Source organism: Fukomys damarensis, unplaced genomic scaffold, assembly GCF_012274545.1.
Source record: "Fukomys damarensis isolate Sample0158 unplaced genomic scaffold, DMR_v1.0_HiC HiC_scaffold_39, whole genome shotgun sequence".
NCBI classification, from domain to species: Eukaryota; Metazoa; Chordata; class Mammalia; order Rodentia; family Bathyergidae; genus Fukomys; species Fukomys damarensis.
Window position 1 is genome coordinate 17,663,282 of NW_022900951.1, and position 8,783 is coordinate 17,672,064.

The 8,783-nt window shown below is 40.1% G+C and overlaps 1 protein-coding gene across 1 annotated transcript in view; it reads right to left on the minus strand.

The window, feature by feature from the left end:
• The window catches only part of Smpx (small muscle protein X-linked), a 127,256-nt gene that overhangs the window by 91,028 nt on the left and 27,445 nt on the right, over positions 1-8,783 (minus strand). The window lies entirely within an intron of this gene.

Consider the following 8,783-nt stretch of genomic DNA (forward strand, 5'->3'; position numbering starts at 1 on the left):
TTTTTTTTTTTTTTTTTTTTTTTTTTTTTTTTTTTTTTGGTTAAGACAGAATCTTGCTAAGACCCTAGATTGCTGAAGCTATGCTCAAATTTGTAACCTGCCTGCCTCAGCCTCCCAGAAAGCTAGGATTACAGGCATGCACCACTATGCCTGGCTAGAAGTTGTATTAATGGCCAATGAAATGTTGGATAAGAATGTTGGCTAACTGGAATTTTTACACTGTTGGTGGGAGTATAAATTGATACAATCACTTTGGATCTAAAGATAATGGTGTGTACTTGTATATATGTATGCACATGTGTCTATGTGTGTGTTTACTTTTGCTTAATGATTCCACTCAAATGGTATATACTCAAGCGAAATGAAATCACATGTCCATGAAAAGACATGCGGAATAATATGCACAGTACTTTTACTTATCTAAAAACTAGAAACAACTCAAATGTTCATAAATATTAAAATAGATGACTGACTTGAGATACACTTATACAGTGGAAATGTGACAGCCAAGTATGGTAGCACTCTGAGAGGGCGAGGTAGGAAGATTCCAAATTGGAGCTTGGCAATTTAATCACTTGGAGAGACCCTGTCTCAAAATTTTAAAAAATTAAATTTTAAAAGGGCTTAAGGATATAACTCAGTGTGAAGGCTCTGAGTTCAATCTCAAAGGAAGGGGTGAAGAAGGGGAGGAAGGAAGGAAGGGAGAGAGGGAGGAAAGTAGTTGGGAGAGAGGGAGAGAAGGAGGGAAAGATGAGGAAGAAAAGAAACTTCAAAGGAATTTATACTGCTACATACAACCACCTAGAGGAATCTTACAGACATTTTGTTGAGCAAAGAATACAAAAACAAGAGAACATATTTTGTATGATTATTTTTCTGTGAAATTCAAGAACTGGCCAAACCAACCAATAGAAGTGGTAGAGGTCAGAACACTGTCTCAGGCAGAGGATGTGTTAGTTTTTCATTGATGTTGCCAATTATCTGAAGAAAACAATTTAAAGGAAGAAAGACTGGGCCAGGGATTTAGCTCAGTGGTGCTGTGTGCCTGCCTCACAAGCACAAGGTCCTGAGTTTGATCCCCAACACCGGAAAAGAAAAACAAAAAGGGAGAAAGATCTATTTTGGTTCATGATTTCAGAGACTTCAGTCTACGGTCAACCCACTCTATTGCTTTTAGGCCTGGGATGAGACAGAAATATCATAGTAAAAGGGCATTGCAGAGGAAAACTATTCATGTTGTGGCATCCAGGAAGCAGAGAGAGAGAGGAAAAGAGCTAGAGAGACAGGAAGGGACCAGGGATAAAATATATCCTTCAAAGGAAAACCCCCAGTGACGTACTTCCTCCAACTAGGCCCTACCTCCAATAGTCCTAACAGCTCATTCAGCTAAGAACACATCTATGGATTAATGCATTTATAAGATTAGTACCCTCATGATCCAAAAACCTCTCTAGGCCCCACCTCTGAACACTGCTGCATCGAAGAGCAAGCCTTCAACACATAAGTCTTTGGGCTTACTTCATATTTAAACCATAGCAATGTGTATTGACTAGGAAGGAGCATGAAGGAAATGTCTGGAGCTATGAAAATAATCTATATCTTACCCTGAATGTTGTTTATGTAGTTGCATGCCTATGTAAAAATTCATCAAACTGTACACTTAAAATTAGTGCATTTTATGTACATAAAACCTCAATAAAAAACCTAGAAACAAATAACCAGACCACTGGTTTGGGGAATATGTCCCGCCACATCTGAGCTACTGGGTCACTATGAATGTCAACAACATGGGAGACTGTGTACAATGGAAACAGATATGCCCTCCTGATTTTTAAGGGTTTCTGCACGGAATGTCATTCCCACCTTTGTCATCTCCCTTTGTGATGGCATTTACATCCCAAATGTGATGTTTCCAACTTCTTGACTCAAGCAATGGTTACACACTATGTACCTACTTGCTTCTGTTAAAGATGTTATCACAAGTGGGTGAATATCTGTTTGTAGACATTTGCAGAAAACAATATGGCACAGCAGTTAGGTGTGTAGATTGTGGATTCAGAATGACGAGATTTGAATGCCTACTTGGTCACCTGAACTTCAGGCAAGATTTTAAGCTCTGGTACTCTACAATTTCCACCTCATGGTGGAACTTGGTCTACTAAATTCTAAATTAAAGGCAGATAAGATAGGCAGACTTGGACCGGGGATTTAGCTCAGTGGTTCTGCTGCCTGCCTCGTAAGCACAAGAGACCTGAGTTCGATCCCTGGTACCCAAAAAGAAAAATAAAAGATAGGCAAACTATTACATTAGCCTCTCACACTAAGGAACAAGGAATGAATCTGATTCATTCTTGTGTCCCTACTGTTAGGGACCTGATGCTGCCATCACAGGCTGCATTTTCCTGGTTCCTCTTGCTTCTTAAAATGACCTCATGCTCTTATCTTTAGTTTCTCTCCCAAGGCCACAGTGGTCCGGAGGAGTTAAACCTAAGTTTCTGCAGGATTGGACCCATAAAGGGCAACCTGGCCTATGACAGGTTAAAAGTAGCCCACCCCTCATAAATAAGCAATAGCACAGCCCAAAAACAATAAAAGGACCTTCCTTTCTTTGTTCCTTCTTCTTCCCTCTCTTCTCTCCCTGACCTGCCTTCCTGAATAAAATCTCCTATTGGACCTCTCACTGCGTGGCCTAGTTGTTGTGCGTCACTGTGCCTCTACACCTACTATTTAATCCTATGGTATGCAAGAACCTAATGGTTAAAGTATAACCCAATGGTTAAAAGTACAGTTTCTGGAGCCCCAAAGCCCTGGGTTCAAAACCCAGCTCCACCACAACCATTCTGATATCTCTTCGCTTATAAAATAAGAGGACAAAATGAAAATTTATGAAGAGAGCTCAGCACAATGTCTTTCTTGTACATAGTAGGAGCTCAAAAATATTAACCAAAAAAATTAACTATTTAAATGAATTGAAGTACCAAGGTACAAAGTGCACAATGTGCTTCTCTGAGTAATCTCAACCTCAAATTTGCTTTGGGTTGAGAATAAAATGAGCTGGGCATTGTGATGTATGCTTAGAATCCCAGCACAATGGAAGCTGAGACAGGAAGATGGCAAATTCAAGCCCAGCCCGGGCAATTTAGCAATCTAGTAAAATCAAAAATCAAAAGGGGCTGGGAATTCAGCTGAGTATGAAGGCCCTGGATTCAATCTCCAATAACATACATACACACACACACACATACACACACACACACACGTACACACGCAATTGGTACCCAGAGTGCCCATCACACCTGGAATGTACTGTACTGTATGGGGATGTGAATTTCTTCCATTTCAGCCTTGGCCTCAGAGGTGAGAGAGATGGAATTGTTCTCACTGGGTCAAATGGTAGAGAGCCAAGGGAGGGAATGAAAAGCAGCTTCTATCCTCCTTATGGATAAAGGCAAAGTACTTTGCAAAGGTTAGTGTGTGGTCCTAGGCTCACAAAGGGGTATTGATTTGTTCTTTCCAGAAAGAAATGCACATTATTCATTTTTAAATAGGCTGTCTTGTTCTGAAGGTATGGCTTTAAAATAACACACTTGTGTGTTTTAGGTATCGGCCGTTTTGCAGGGAAGGTGTGCTGTTTTGATTAAGTGGGTACACAAGAGAACTCTGTTCTTAGCGCTATGATTAATGGAGGAAATTTCCTTAGTCCTAATCTCTGCCTGTTTCTTCCTCTACTCTTGTGCTGCATGATCTCCCCAAAGCTCATTATGACTAATAATTTGTCTGGTGGTGCTGTCTTCTCCCATCTGGTCAAATGTTTTATCCTACACAGTGGTTTTAGAAGTTCCTAGTCCAAGATCACTTCATTCAGCACTTTCCAACATTCAAACATCTCAGCAGCACTGTATGATTTTGTCATCACAATGACTCAATGAGGTAACAGACTGACCTACTTCACAGCTGAGAAAAGTAAGGGGCAGGTGGTAGAAATGGAGGGCAAAAGAGATGGGAGTTAGTCAGCCTGAACAAGGGGCTACTGCAGTGGCATGCAGGACCTAATTAATCACTTAATTAATTAGTTAAGTAAATATATAGCAGATGGTGGTTTTTCTACTAAGAAAAAGACAGGGAAAATAGATTTACTGAAACACTGGGAATTTAAATCATATCCTTGGGACTACTTCCCCAAAATATTCTGGCACACCCCCCACTTTATGGAAAAGAGAGTCCAAAAAGTTGTACTAAATATAAATTGCTTCTGTATTCATGAGAGTTATTTCTATAAATATCTATCATATAGCTCTTAAATGTAAGACACACTGGAGAAATGGAAAATGAAGAAAAACTCATGTGCACGAAAGTAGTCTGCCATACAGTAGAGAGCATGGAAGAGATGCAGAGGAAATGACATCAGGAAGTGTCCCTGGGTTTGTAGGAGATGGAGGCCTGTACGTAGAGCAAGCAATCAAGGGAGGCCTTTGAACCTTGAGGAGTTCTGAGTTGCCCAAATGGAGAAAGTGGGCAAACCCACCAGAGATTGGGGCTGGTGGTAAAGAGGCACATTAGAAGCCAAAAAGCACCAGACTTCCTCACAGAGCCCAAGTGACTGCATTTAGGCCTATTTCTACTGGAATCTCCTTTATAGTGCTCGGGAACAAAAGATCCCCAAAGAACATAAACTAACTTCTATTGTGATATGGATTCTCCCCCATTAGGTTGTGCCTTCTACAAATTTGAAGCAGTATCTGTGTGCTTCCTGGATATCAGTGATACACTTCTATCCGGCAGGGAGATGGCAGAACATCTCTATCGTAGTTATATTTGGATGTTATTTTTAGTATAAATTAAACCCAGTGAAGGTTCAGAAATTGGCTGGATTGTGCTTCTCCACTTTGGACCCCAGAGAGAAATGGTCTAGAAGGCCACTTTGAAAAAGATCTGGGCATTTGTGAAGCCTTAGCTTCAATCCTCAGCAATGCAAAAGACAAACAAATAAAAGTACTGCTTTAGTTTAAAAATAAAAAAGACATAGTATTATGGAGATTCCTCAAAAATTAAAACTAGAGGTTTCATTTTACCCAGCTATTTCCCTTCCTGGTATCTTTCTGAAATAATTAAAATCACTATACCATTGTGATGTATGCATATCTATGCTTAGAGCAGCACAATTTATAATAGCTAAATCTTAGAAAGAGCCCATATGCCCATCAAAAGATGAATGGATAAAGAAAATTTATCCATTTACACACACAATGAAGTACTACTCTGCCATAAAGAAGGATAAACTTGAGTTTTTTATAGGAAAATGGATGTACCTCAGGACTATAATTTTAAATGAAATAAACAGACACACAAATTTAAATATCACATTACTTCTCTTGTGTGAGGAACCCAAAGGGTAAATAAGGATCAAAATGGAGGACAGATATTGGGAAATAGGAAGAACATGTTCAAATGGGAAAGGGAATAAGGGAGAGGAGAGGGGGAAGGGAAGGAAGGGAAAAGAAAAAAAGAGAGTAGAAGGAAAACAAAGCTTTTGTAAATGGGAGTGGAAGAAGGGCTGAAGGGAGAAGAGGGGAATGAGGGAAAAAGAAGAATTAAGATATATTATATTGGGCTGGGGATTTAGCTCAGTGGTTCTGCTATCTGCCTTGCAAATGCAAGGTCCCAAGTTTGATCCCTGGTACAAAAAAAAAAGATGTATTATGTACAGCCTCAAATGCCCTATGATGAATGTGATCACTGTGTATGACAAATATGTACTGTTTTTTAAAATGTAAAAAAATGCTTAGTATTTCCAACTAAGCATCCCAAATTGTACCATCCCAGATTTGAGTAGCTTTGTGTGCTGAGCCCAAAGGATTGTAACTGTACAATCCAGGGCTCAGACCTTACCTACCCTGAATGAGCTGCAAGCAACTGTTCTCCTGGCTGTCATCGCTAGATTACTTTTACCATCATTGCCCTTGCTGAAGAGATAAACCAAAAGATGGAGTGTAAACTCTGTTCCCAGCAGGCTGTAGTCATGGGGATTAGGATGCCACCTGCTTTGTACCCTCATGGAATTATTGACCTCAGTGGCCTGCAATGGCCTCTGCAGTTATTTTTAAGCCAAGTAGTTGAGAATTAGTCATCATGTAGAAATTAATATGTGTGTGTCTTGGCCTCAAAACAGGAAACTTTGCTCAGTACACATGCCTCGAGTGCATCATGTAATAAAATAGTGCTGCTCTGTAGTAGTTGTTCATATTACAGTCCATAATAATGGATTATCTTGAGCCTTTAGCTGCCCATTTTGGTCTCCACAAGAGAATTGCATCAGAGATTCTTTCCTATAGACAGGCTTGGCCCAAGATCTGACATTATCTTGATACTCTCCCTCACAAACCAAGAGCTATCAGGGGTTTTAACCCTGGATCAGCAAGAGGAATGCAACAGGCTTTCTAGATTATGGAAATTCTCATAAGATCGAGTTTTTGGTTGTGAGAGTCCTACTTCTTCCTGGATGGTTGGTCTGGCCCCTCACAAAGTCTTCCCTGCTGCTCACTTCCTGTGGACTCTGGTTCTTTATTGCATGATTGGCATTTGACCAACAGCTTGATCTTCCTGCCACCTCCACTAGATTCTCTAGGGCCTCACTCACAGCCTGCTGCCCTCCTGGTTGCTTGGTCTCCCTGTCTCACCCTCCCTGGAACATCTGAATTCTTTCTACAAGGGATAGTTCATTATGTTCCTGAAGGTTCTAGCTTCACCATGTGCCTGACTGAATCACAGCATCTTATAGGAACACTACGTGGTCCATTTTTACCAGCCCTTTCTTCTCCTTGAACTTGGCTCTGATTCTCTTCTCAACCATTGCCTTAGCCCTCTAGACATGGTTAAGTATCCCATCTTTGCCAATACCTACTGCCTATGTTACTATTACATGTATACCGTGTCTGCAAGCAAAACCATATGATCAGCAGCTCTACTACTAAGAGTATAAACAAAGGAATTTAAAGTGGGGACTTGAATAGATCTCTGTATATTAATGTCCATAACATCACTATTCACAACAGCCAAAATGTGGAAACAACCCAAATGCCCATCAACTGACAAGTGGATATGCAAATGTGGTATATTCATCAAGGGAATAGTATTTAGCCATAAAAATCAATGAAATTATAATACATAGATGAACCATGAAGACATTTTGCCAAGTGAAATAAAGCAGATACAAAAAAAAATACAATATGACTACAAGACTTATACAGAATAAATGCTTATATAAAATATTTAGAACAGGCAAATTCACAGAGATAAAAGGAAGAATAGAAGTTACTGGCAGCTGAGGAAGGGGTGAGTAAGGAGTTATTTAGTGAATAGAGATTATATTGGGGGATGACAGAAACGTTTTGGGTATAGTGGGGACGTGCACTCAGCATTGTGAATGTAGTTAATGCCAATGACTTGCACATTTACAATTGGTTAAAATGATACAGCCTGGCATGGGGGCACCACACGTATGTAATCCAAGCACTTGGAAGACTGAGACAGGAGGACTGCCATAAGTTTGAGGCCACCCTTGGCTACATACTGAGCTCAAGGTCAGCCTGAACTGCATATTAAGACCCTGTCTCAAAAAAATGATAAGTATGGTTTGTATTTTACTATAACTTTAAAAACCCTATTAAAAAGTCTTTACCAGCACAGTATGAGTCACTGTGAACGAGCTTTCTTCTTCCAGTGCCCTTCACTCACTTTGCCTCTCAGTGTATTGGTGGACAGTAGTTGGCGCCTAACAATGACCAGATATGAAAAACAGATGAACTTACATATGGAGCCAAGCAACTTTACATGAAAGCCCTAGCCACTTCCTGCAGAGTTGATTCAGCAGCACTGCTGTGACCCTTCACAATTACAAATACACTCACCAGGAAAAGCGTCAAGGCCTGTGTTTCCTAAGAAGGCAAGGGAAGCAGCTGAAAAGGTGGAAGGCACCTTCACATGCCAGGAAGTGGGAACACTGAGCTCATGCCCCTGCCCTACACCTATTCCTCAAGCTTCTTTCTTAGATCAGCACAGTTATAAGGGAAACCTCAGCTCCAAGCAGCCATTCTGTCCCTGGCACAGTTGCTTCCCCAAGAGGGCAGTATCTCTGGAATTTGTCCAAGACTAAAATGGATTTTTAGGGATCAAAGAGAATTCACATGAAAAGCAAGGTTTACAGCTGAGCAGAATTACTGTTTAGTGCTTTTTTTCTCCTTTCTATAATTTATTTCTAGTGTGTTATAAAACCCTGGAGAAAAAAATGAATGTGATTTTTTTTTCAATTAGGACTCACTCTGGTAAAATTTTCATTATACTCTCCAAACCTCAAAATTAAAAAGACACCAGGAGTACTAATTGAAATATCCTCAATGTTCTAAATAATTCCTTTAAGGTGTACTCTGTAATTTTTACTGTGTCTCTAAGCTTAAAATTTACTTTCTAAAGAGGCAAATGGTAGTGTCAGACAAAGATTGACACTGTATTGTACATGAAAAATAAAAGCACAGAAAGAACAGTAGCACCCTGCTTTGGTTTGCTTGTGTGCGAGATAGGAGTAGCTCTAAAACCTCCTGACTCTTGAAATCCAGCTTCTTTTTCAAAATACCATTCTGATGTAACGCAGGACGTAAGATCAGTTTTCTTATCCAGGGCCAAAGAGACAAGTCAGCAGTATGAGAGGTCCTGAGAGGTGAGAGTTAATGTACCTAGAACTCAGAATCTTCAGGTGTAGGAGAGCTGTTTTCAGGGTGTGTATATAT